Source organism: Spinacia oleracea, chromosome 6 (assembly GCF_020520425.1).
Source record: "Spinacia oleracea cultivar Varoflay chromosome 6, BTI_SOV_V1, whole genome shotgun sequence".
In the NCBI taxonomy this organism is placed as follows: Eukaryota; Viridiplantae; Streptophyta; class Magnoliopsida; order Caryophyllales; family Amaranthaceae; genus Spinacia; species Spinacia oleracea.
In genome coordinates, this window is record NC_079492.1 from 70,096,481 (window position 1) to 70,108,800 (window position 12,320).

The following is a 12,320-nucleotide window of genomic DNA, read 5'->3' on the forward strand; positions in this document are numbered from 1 at the left end:
ACCACCATAAAAATTGTAAATTTATGTTAAATTTTAAATTTTTTTTATGACCTAGACTTGAATCCATGTTAATCGGAAATCAATTGAATAATAAATTTTCGATTTTTCGCCCTAAAATTATGAAATTAATATTATTTATTAATTTGTCATTAATTTTAAATATAAATTTTTTAAATTTTATGCGATTCGCTCATATAACTTGCACGCACAAAGCAATGGACGCTACGTGTTACCCTTAAGGGGTGTTGTATAGTGCGGGCATGTGACGACGAGCAAGGGAGCTCGTCGCCCATGCGGCACGAATGCAAAGAGCAAGGCCATGGTGCACGAGCACAAGGCAGCAGCCCTGCCTTGTGTCGTGGGTTGTGAGCAATGGACGAATGGGCGAGGGCGAAAGCAAGGCACAGCAGTCGCGTGTGGGCAGCAAGCGAGCTGCGCCACAGCGCGCACTGCCTCGCGCAAGCGTGCGGAGCCTCGCGCGCAGCGAGCGCAAGCTCGCGTGCCACGAGTGCTACGCCCAGCGTCGATGCCTCGCGCAGCGAGCGAGGCTCGCAGGATCGAGCGCTGGCAATCGCGCGCAGCGAGCAATGGCCCGCATAAAGCGAGCACTGGCGAGCGCGCGCAGCCAGCGCTGGCTCGCATGAAGCGAGCGCTGGCGAGCGAGCGCAGCGAGCGATAGCTCGCGTGCATCGAGTGCTGGCGCGCGCAGCGAGCACCAGCTCGCTCGATGCCTTGCGAAGGAGAGCAGCAGCAGCGATGCGACGCAGCGCATGGGCTGCGCGCACATGGCCAGCGATGGCTGTGTGCGTGTGGCCCATGGGCGTGCGTTGCGTGGGGTTGTTGCGTTGCGATTGGATCGTTTTGAAATTTTAATTTGAAATTTTCAGTTTACGTAATTTTAATTAATTTTAAAATTAATAATTTAAATTATTTTCTTGGATTTTAATTTTGAATATTGTAATTATAATAAATTTTATTTATTCTAATTATTTTACTAAAATTAAAATCATGAATTAATTTAAATACGACTGAAATTAAATTAAACTTTTTGGATTCAATTATAAATTTATATGAGCTTTAAATTTTAATTAAATTTGTATGTTTCCGGTTAGACTAGAAATACATTTTTATGTTTAAAATTAGTAAAGCATATGAATTTATTGGTTTAAGTGGGAGCCCTTTTAGTCATAAACTCTTGATTAGGTCTACAAATCCTTAAGGTTAAAACAACTTGATTAGAATTAATAAGGACTGAATAATTGGTAGATTATTGGTGCCCTTGATTAATTGTTGCAAATGTTTACGTGATGCATAATGTGTTTTACTAACCAGCTATGTGGGCCATTCATGATAATGAATGGGTGAATGGTATATATTGTATATGTACTGTTTTGCAGGTTATGAAGTGACTAGTATGGCCCAAATAGGATAGAAAATATTGTCTGCGTACCATTAATTTGAATGTAATTGGTCTAAAGTACCAAAGTTGTTTTTCAATTCAAATATGGTCTGCGTACCATCAAATAGTTGTAATTAGTTTTAATTATAGCTTATCCTATTTGAAGAAAATGGTGCCTCCCACGGAGATTTTCAAGACGGACTTTGAAGTTAAAGCTTCAAGATGAAGTCGGGCCATACTAGATCACATTTATCTTATGCATGTTTTAAGTTATTTATTGCTTTTAAATATGTCTTAAAATGCATGAGATCAAAAGCTTGATTATGTTGCATGATTAAGGATTTTAGTTCACTTAAAATCTAACCAACATAGTAAGAGCCTTAAGTTCCAAACTTAAAAATTGAGTTATAAGGTGCCATGCCAAAATATACACTTGCTTGGATATCCTTTACATCAATCTAGTAATATTTTTCGCTCAGCGAGGTGTTACTTATTGGTCCTAAAGGGGCAAGGTACACAAATAATTGTGAGTACACGTTAGTTTTGGTGAAACTCAACGATATAAGTAAGGAGTCCTTTTATTTCGTGGAAAAATCGATAGGTTTACCTAATAAGTTCTTAAACGTACCTATCAACCAAGAGTAGTTTCTAGACTATTAGCAAAAGGCTTTTGCTTACCTAAAATGTTTTAGAATTGAGTCGACAAACTGTGCTTAATTCTTCAATGGTTTTAGGATCTTGGAATCATTTTATTCACACCTGCAAGAACAATAAATTCGAATAAAATGTAATAACTTGTTTGAATTGCATGATTGCTTTAATTTTCAAGTTATTATTCATGATAAATGTTTAGACTTTGCATGCTTCAATGAATGTTTTAATTATTGTTTATAATTAAATATCTTGCACTGCAATAAACCCTTTTAGAAAGGTAACAGTAAATTTCCTCGATTGGTAGTGAATCCAAGAACGATTCACGGAAATGAGAGAAAGTGAGCAATTTAAAATGTACGTTTCTTATAGCGACTTTTATGGTTGTTTTCGAACATCAAAGTCGAATGGCAAACCAATTGGTGCTTGTGAATTCAAAATACACTGTAGTTTTGAGATCATAAAGCATTGAGTTTAATACGCTCAGCTTTACCAATGGTTAACAACCTAATATCTTTGTCCATTTAATTCTCGAATGAGTCTAGTCCCTAGACATTCGAATAGATCGATGCTTAGAGAACTTTAGAAGCTTCTGGTAAGATCATCTAGTTGAAACTTAATATTCAACATAAATTAAATGGTAAGAACCTTGTTGGGGTGACATTGGACATGTCTAACAAAGTATAAAAGTCAACACTAAAGAATTCAATTCTTAAGACTATAAGAAAGGGTACAAGAAACAGGAAAACGAGGAACAAATGAAAGGAATTTACGATTCCGTTTCTACCTATAAGTTTATGTTTAAAGAGAAGTGACCTAGCAATCAAACTTCCTTGGTATCATATACCGCTTGAGGTTCTTACTTCGGTAATAACTCAAACAATGGAAGATAGGATACACTAATGACCTACAAGTGGGAAATGAAGCATGGCAATGCTACATTAGTTGTAGGGTCATCTAGTTTGTTTTAAGTCCTTTCAAAGGCTGGAACTTAATGGCTATTTTGTTCCATAATCAACATACCTAAATTTCTGGTTTCAAACACGGAAAGACTCACATTCAAGAAAAACAAAAAACAATGTTTGTTTGTTTATTTGAATGAAATGGTCAATTACAGGTTGAGTCAATATGCTTGATTAAAACAAACAACTCTTAAAAGAACTTTACTAGGTTCAAATCAACCCCTTGATTTGAGTTCCACTAATCTTTGGCATTGTTGCTTAGACCATATCAACAAGTTAACATTCAAAAGCTCTATTTTGATGGACTTTTGAAAGTTGATTGATTTCTAGATCATTTTAAGACAACTAGTCTTACTTGTTGAAAGTAACAAAAGATATGAACTATTGTTAGAACGCCTAGACAATAGAGTTCAAAGCTAAAGAAAGATTTTATGACTTTATTATTTCACATGGATTTGAGTGAATATAGGTTTATTTACTCAAATGTGATATAAGTTGAATCTGTTTGGCTAGTTCAAAGATTCAGAAGTATAAAATCCACTTGGCAAGAAATCATAAAGATCTAGGTTAGATCATGTTGATGATTACTTGAGACCAAATATGATCATCAATGATTGTGTGTTGTAATTTCACAATCTAGGTCCATAAGATATGGAATATCTTAGTTGGAATAATCGAAGTCAATTAGTACTTGATTCGATTAATGATGAATCATAAAGACTTTTCCTATAATTTCTAAAACAAAATGCTCAACTACCACCAAACTAAACCAAATTCGTCAAAGCTATTGAAAAGTAATTTCAGAATAACTTTTCATAAAATATATCTAGAGAGTTGCAAAACTCAGTGGGAGCTTAGTGTTTGTCATTCGACAAACTAAGGCCCAAGTATAGATATATGTTTCATTATGATTTATTCAAATGAGACACAAGGGTATTGTTTCTACCACGAATTTTTGAGAACATAATGTTTGTTTGCTCGAAATAATGTCCTTTTGGAGATTCGTTTCCAAAATGACAAGTGGGAGAAAATAGACCTCGAAAGTCTTCGAGGCGAACAACAAACATAAACGGACATTCCGGAGGCTTTTCGAAGTGCTTCAGAAAATCCGAACTTATTCTTTAAGGACTTTAGAAGTGGCTTTAAAGAATAGACATCTCTTAGAAGACTTTACAAGTGCTTCAAGGAGAACAGAATATTCAAAGGACTTTTAAGTGGCTATTGATATTCTGTTGTTTGATGTTCTATACCCTTGTAGGCATAGAGTTCAAGTCACTGAAACTATGAGATTCTTCTATTAGATAGTGAAGAAACATAGAGTTCAGGTCACTGAAACTATGCAATTCTTCTATTAGATAGTGAAGAAACCTACAACTTGCAGTCAAACTATTATCATGTAGATTAATGAGTTTGTGACTTGTAAGAAAGCTATGACGAAACCCAGATTCCCTAAAATGGTTAGAGGCCATATATAGACTCAAATGTTTTAAATGGTTAGAGGCCATAAAACATACTCAATGTTTTGATGACAAAATTGAAATTTTGTTGATTTGCAAGAATAGTTTCACACCTATTGGTTGCAAAGTTTGTTTTAAGGATAAAAACCATCAAACATGAAATTGTGTTCACACACAAAGCTAGATTAGTTGCTAAAGGTTACAAGCAAATTCACGATGTGGATTGTGTTGAAACCTCATGCAAAATCGTAATGCTTAAGTCTATAATTCAAGCAATGATTGCATATTGGTACATATGGCAATTGGATGACAAAACATCTTCCTCGGTCAAATGTTGGAAGAAACTATGTACATGCTATGTCATAGGATTTGTGGATCCAAATAAATGCTTGAAAAGAAAAGCTAGTTTATAAAATCTAAGTAAAGATTTAAGCAAGCAATTGGGAATTAGAAATGTATTTTAGTGAAGCTAATAAGTATTTTAGTTTCATAAAATGTACATGATTCTTATTGATATATAAGAAGTTTAGTGGGAGTACATAAAACTTAATTGATCCTATGTGTATCACACACATACCTCTCTATTGTGAAATAACATTCAAATGCTAAATACTTAGATTTGAGATTATTCATCAATGATGGACCAAGGCGAAACTTAGTACATACTGGGTACTAAGATCTATTTACAAAGATCTTATAATATTGTTTTGGATTAAGTAATGGCATTTACTAAATCAAACACGAAATACTCCATTGGAGATATTCGACCCATGTGAATAAATCTAAGTAAAAGAATGTTTGAACTATGTATAAGCATTTACTAAGTTAAAACATCAAAGGATCTAAGTGAGATTCTTAACCTATATTATATGTCAAAGAATTTAGCTGGATTCAGTATCTACTGAAATTGAATGAGCTAAAGTTACATAAATAGAATTCAATTGGGAATTATTCTGCAAAAGAATTTATCATGTATGATATAATATGAGGATCGCCAAAAATGTATCGTATGACTTTAGCCATGACGAACATATACCAATCTCTATTGATCTAAGTAAAGATCAACTAGATTGAGATCAAGAATACTTATGGTACTTGAAAAGGTACATAGGAATAGTTCTTGATTCAAGGAAATAAAGATATGCTAAATATTGATGCTACACGCATAAACACTGGCAAAGGATCAAGCAAGACCCTTTGGAGTTAACCATTGACAAGGACGAGCTAAAGAGCATCGTGTTTTGAAATGGCAACATGGATTGAAGACCATGAGTTGTTGCGTGGGAAATTAAAATAATAATTTCTATGTTCTAAGATATAGTTGGAGAGTCTTCCACATATCTGTGAACTGCTTGGATAAGTAGATCCAAACAAAGCATCACTAGCAACCTATACAGTTGAAGTAAAGTAATTATTGCCTAAGAAGCAATAAAATAGAGTTGTTTATATGAGTTCTTCATTGAACTTGGGAAGATCACATGTCTGTTGACTTAATGGTTCTTCATTGCAAAATGCGTAGAACCACTAATGTAGCAAGAAAGACTAGATCACAAAATAAACATACTCAAAAGTTCTTATCATCATATCTCGAAGTACATTCGATGAAAAGGATGTTAAGATTGGCAAAGCGTGATAACTAAACCTATGCAACAAGTGAGAAGCAACACTCACATTGTAGCACTGGAAATCAAGCATAGCTTTGAATTCCATGAACTGTTTTAAAGATGGGTTTGAGGCCCATGGTTGTAAAACAATGGGGTTGAACATTTATCATATATGAAATGTATTTTCATATTCCATTTAATCTTGGTTTAGTATTAAATGATGAGTCCCTTCAATTTGACGATATATTCAAGATAGACTGTCAGGACCAGTCCTGTGACTAAGAAATGTCTATCAAGTGAACTTGAATGTCAAAGGTTGAAAATGGTCCCTAGTCGGAGTTTTCTATAAAATTGGACGCATAGAAAACGTTAGACGACTAGAATGCAAGATGACTAGTAGTTCTTTTTCTTGAACTATGTGGACATGGCAATATCATAATCATTTGCATAGATACTTACTTTGGGAAGACTAGTATCGGACAAGACCTATGAAACTTTACTGTAAGAGATGAAAATCTGTCATAAGTAAATTTCATTAAAATTATTAGACACTAAATCCTCAATGCCTGAGTGATTTGAGATTACTTGTTTGAGAACTGGTTGCTTTGACGTTGACCAACCGTCGCACCGTAAAAGGATGCTATAAAGGCAACGCTCAGGTAATCACCTATCAAACGAAGTCTAATCTCAAGATCACAAGATTGGGATTGTCCTCCCATAAATCGGGATGAGATGCTTAAAAGTTGTACAAGGCCACTCGGAGAGCTAGAAACTGTGAAATGCATGGCCGTGCTCGGATGAATCATAGGCTATGATTATCTGTTTATTTGATCAGTTGAACTCTGAAACCGAGAAACACCTCTGGACATAATAAGGATGACAACTCTTACCTTATGTTCAAGAGCAAGCATCGAGCGACAAAGGAATTAGGAAATGCACACTTGTCCCTAAGGACAAGTGGGAGACTGAAGGAAATAATGCCCTTGGTCCAAGTATGCATTCAATGTTAAGTCTAATAAATGCGGTTCAGTATTAATTAACAAGTTAATAATTCAGTGAGATCAAGTGAGCTGAATGCCTAGCTAGAGGCCGCTTCAGTTCAAGTGGAATTAATGATATTAATCCACATCTTACTCTTGACTGAACCCGTAGGGTCACACAAATAGTACGTAAACGGATCAAGTATTTAATGGCATTAAATACTCCATCTATGGATATTCGGAATCGACGGATCTTGGTTTCAGTGGGAGCTGAGATCGTCACAGGCAAGAAATGAATACTCCGGAAACGATGATATTGCCGGAAACGGAAATATGGATCGTATCGGAAATATAAATATTATCCAAGTCGTAGATGTTGCCGGAAACGGAAACATGGTACGTATCGGAAAATATTATCGGAAATGGAAATATTGCCGGAATCGGAAATATTGCCGGAAACGGAAATATTGTCAGAATCGGAAATATTATCGGAATCGGAAAATAATTCCGGAAACGGAAATATTAAATATTTGTTCGAAACGGAAATTGATTCCGGAATCGGAAATATTGAATATTGTTCGTATCGGAAATGAATTCCGGAATCGGGAAATTAATCGGAAGCGTATCGTACGAATTAGCATCGGACGAGGCCTGCCAGACGAAGGCCCAGCACGAAGCCGGGCCATCGCCCAGCAAGCCAGCGCGCCACAAACGCACCAGCCAAGGCTGCGCCAGGCCCACCGCAAGGCAGGCCCAGCGCGCGCCAAGGCTACGGCAGCGTGTGGGCTTGCGGCAGTGGGCTGCGAGCTCGCGGGCTGCGCGCGCGCGCATGGCGCCCCTCGTGGGCTGCTGTGCGTGCGTGTGTGTTTGTGTGCTACTCGAATCCTAAAGCTACCGGGATTTGTCATATGATTAAATCTAATCCTAAAAGATTTAGTTTATTTAATTAGAGTCCTAGTAGGATTATAATTAAATAAATTAGTATCCTAATAGGATTCCAAATCCTTTTCCATAACTCTATAAATAGGTGCCTAGGGTCACATATTTACATAGAGCATTCAAGTATTCAAAGTGAGTTTTTGAGAGCAAAATTCAGTCATACAATTGCCTATAAAGTGCCGATAATTCTAAGTACCTTAAGGGCGATTCTAGTTGGTCAATCTTAAGGCGGATCCGGACGTGCGGTGGACTATCTACGGAGGGACGACATTTGGAGTCCTAAAGACTTGTTCTTGTTCGGTTCGGGCGCAGCTAGGGAGGGCACGCAACAAAGAGTATGCATCTAAACTATGCTAAATGATTATGTGTAAATAATATGCTTTCCTGGCTTTATGGTTTTTCCGCATGATTTATGAATTGTCATATGTATCATAACCTAACATATTTAACTATCCTAAATTGGCCATACTAGTCACTTGGAGTACCTGCATTACATAAAATATATATTCTATGCATTCACCCATTCGTGTGCTAAAACGAATGGCCCATGTTAATATGCAAGTATTTACGTGAATTAATTAAAATTCACGTTCACATAAACGCGTCCTAAAAGATTAATCAATTTCCAAATTATTAATCCTTAGACTTTATTCTAATTAAAATTGAATTTAATTAAAATAATGCGACCTACGAAAATAATTAAAAAATAATTATTTCATTTTAATTTAATTTAGTGGATCCCACTCAAACCAATAATTATTCCAGATTATTAATTATGAAATATTAAATTAAAACTCGCGGCCCGGCCCAAGAAAAATAAAATATTAAATTAAATATCCCGTTAGCCTAAATTAATGCAAATATACGAAGCTCAACGAATTAAACGATTTTTAACAAAAAATTCCAATTACTTAGTCGGGCTAGGCTTGCGCCCAGCCCTATGCCTTGCGTGAGGCCCAAGAGCGCACGAGCAAGGCTCGCACACCCGAGCCCCATCGCGCGCGCGCACTGCGTCCCCGCAGCGTAGCTGCCCCTGCGTGCGTGTTGTGCATCGTGTGTGTGCTGGACGTCGCAAGGCTTGCGCCTTGCTTCGTCGCAGCCCCGCAAGCAATGCTCGCCTGCCCTTCCTCGCCCAGCGCGCACGAGGCACGCAGCGTAGCTGCTGCTGCCCGTGTCGCATGCGGCTCGGTCCAAGCACAATGGCCTCGTATGGCTCGACGAGCCATACGTCCACCATGCTCATGTTCGTGCCTTTGGTTCGTAATACGGACCAACTTAATTAAAATTAAATTTAATTCACGAACTTGCATTAATTTTATTTTTCAAAAAAGTTACGATTTTTCTTTTCGAAAAACAACGATTTTTAACGATTTAATAAACTTTAACGACAATCCAATTTTGTAAAATTAATAAATCAAGGGCTAACAATATTCAAACTTTTAAGAACGATCGAATCAACATTAATGTTTGAACTTTTAATTAATAAAATCCGAAGCTTTAAATCGTTCATAAACAATTAAATTTCAGATTTTTAATAATTTGGTTTAAGTGCGATTAAAATTAACGAAACCATTCAAAAGTTTAATCCAATAATTTTTAAAATTAGCCACTGACCCATGAAATTATATCCCCTTTCCCAATTAACCGAATTATTAAACCAAAATTAATTAAAATTCAATTAGGGTTTCAAATTTTACGAATTGGGGAAAGGCAAAATTAGGGTTTATACTTATCGGAAAAATCTGAAATATTTACCATAGATCAAGCATGTACCCATGAACATTGTGTTAAAATTTCAAGAAATTCCGAGTAGTTTAGGTCGACCTTTTAATTTAATTACTGTCTGACACTTTTAATTTTTAATGAAAAATTAACAAAAACGCCCAAAAAACGATATTTCGAGGACTGTTTTCGCAATTCTATTCCACTGAGTTGATCTTAGAAAATCGTTTCCATCAGATTATGGTTTTAAAAATCGAAAAAGCGAATATTTTTGATATCGGACCTGATTATTACGCAATTCATCCAATAATTCGTAAAAATTCTGAAAAATCAATAAAAATTCCAAATTTTTCGACAGATGCAAAAACAATATTAATCATGCTAATTCATGCTTTGAATACATAAGGCTCATGATACCACTGTAGGGGAATACAATTAAACATAATAACATGTGCGGAACAATCCCCAAAGCCAGGAAACATGTATAAAGCACAGATTAAGCAAACTTACATTCGAAGCGTGTTTTCCACAATAATATGTCAATGAACACGAACAAAGAACTCCACTTGTCGTTCCTCTACTTGGTTCACCGACACGTTCAGATCCGTCTTGATTATCGTAGCTTAGACAATCGATCAAGATACTTTGCTTTTGGGAAGAACTCACTTTGGAGGCACATAGAGAATTAGGGTTCTCTGTGTCTCTAGGGTTTGAGTAAATGAATTGTATGTTGTTGGAATAATACAATTTACCTATTGTATTAATGATGTAACCGGCCAAGAACCAAAGGCCTTGACCGGCCACATCACGCAAGCACACACGGACCGCACGCCCGCGCCCAGCGACACACTGCAGGCCGAAGCCCACAGCGCGCGCGCCGAGCAGCTGGGCCGTGGGCCTGCTCGCTTGTCGGTGCGTTGCGCTGTTGCGTGCTCGCGCCCAATGGGCTGGCCTTTCTCACCTTTGCGTGCTTGGCTCGACGGGCCGGCAACTCCGATGCCCTTCGTATTCGCGATTTAATATATTTCCGATATATTATTTATCGTTTCGTATACGACGAATCACCGTCGTACGATATGATTCATTCGTGTGGCCCAGCTTACGAATATTCGCGATACGATGTACGATTCCGACAAAGGTCGTATCGTATAATACGTTTCCAACTAATTCCCGAAAAGCTATTAAATGAATTTCCGATTCATTTAATCTGGTGATCTGTTACGTGCCATTGGTGTGACCTTGTAGGTTCAGTCAAGAGTAAGTTGTGAGTTCAATATCCATTAGAACTCACTGATCGGAAGCATTGCTCCAGCTAGCTGTTCCGATCACTTGATGTCACTGAATTAATTGTTCGCAATTCATTTGAACCTTGGTATATAGACTTAATGCACCTTGGGTGAAGGGCATATTTCCTTCACAGGACGCGTTCTGTTCGACTTTTGGGTCGATTGCGACAGAACGCCGGATCAATTTCGCAGCGTGAGGCTTAGGCTTAAGGTTAGAGTCAATACTCAGGTTATGGAATTGTGTGTTATTTTCACGTCGGTTTTAGGCTGTATTTATAGGAAAAGAGTGTGTGGAAAGATAGATTTTAAGATACGAATCCAAAAAGAATCCGGGGATAAAACGGCCCCAGGCATTTTCAGCGCCCAGGGATGGGCGCCGAAGATTTCAGCGCCCAGGGCTGGGCGTTGAAAATGGGATATAGGCCGAGTTCTTGTCAGATTTGGACTCTTAGAACACGGAGCTTTTTGGGAGATTTATCCGAGTCTTTTAGTGCGTAATAACTTATGACAGAATGCGTCTGGGCCCGTTACGAACTCTAGGTTCGTTAGGAATTAATACGTAACTCTTATTTTCGAATTATACCAGGAATGCAAATTCTATCTCTTTTAGGATTTATGTTGGAGTGCAACACCTAATTCTTAGCAGGTTTCTATAAATATTAGCTTTGGCTGAAATGAAAGGGTGATTGAGATTCGTTATTTTATAGGAGATGCGTTGCCAAGTGGAGATTTTATGTTCTTATCATCGAACCTTCCTTTTCGGGCATGGGGACAAAAGTAGTGTCTACAGTACTTGAAATATTGAAACTTAAGTGACTTGAATCTCAAAGATCGGGCCTTTTAATGTTGAAAAGGTTAGATCTTTGATGTGCTCTTATTTTGAAAGGATCCTAGTTTAGGGAAGTAGTCATGAGCAACCCTAAACATTGTGGGATCTTGAAATTAATTTGAAAACTTGAACTTGTATATTGAAAAATGGAGTCTTGAATCTCAAAAGACTAAACCTTTAAAAGCTAGAAAGGTGCACTAGTGGAAAAATCGCCATGTGCTTCCATTCAAGTGCGGCTCATTTATTAAATTGGCAGCACTTGAGAGCATAAAATAAAATAAATTTTTACAAGTGCGGGCTCATTTTAAAAAATTAGCAGCAGTTAAGGCTTTAAACTCATGTGCGGGCACGTTTTACAAACGAGCAGCACAAAATATTTCTCATTTTCCCGCTTATGATTTCTCTGCTCCTTCCCTTCTCTGGTTTCTCTGGGAGCGAAATTCAACACTCACAGCACGAGTATTCACTGCTGTCCCCCCCCCCCCGCGATG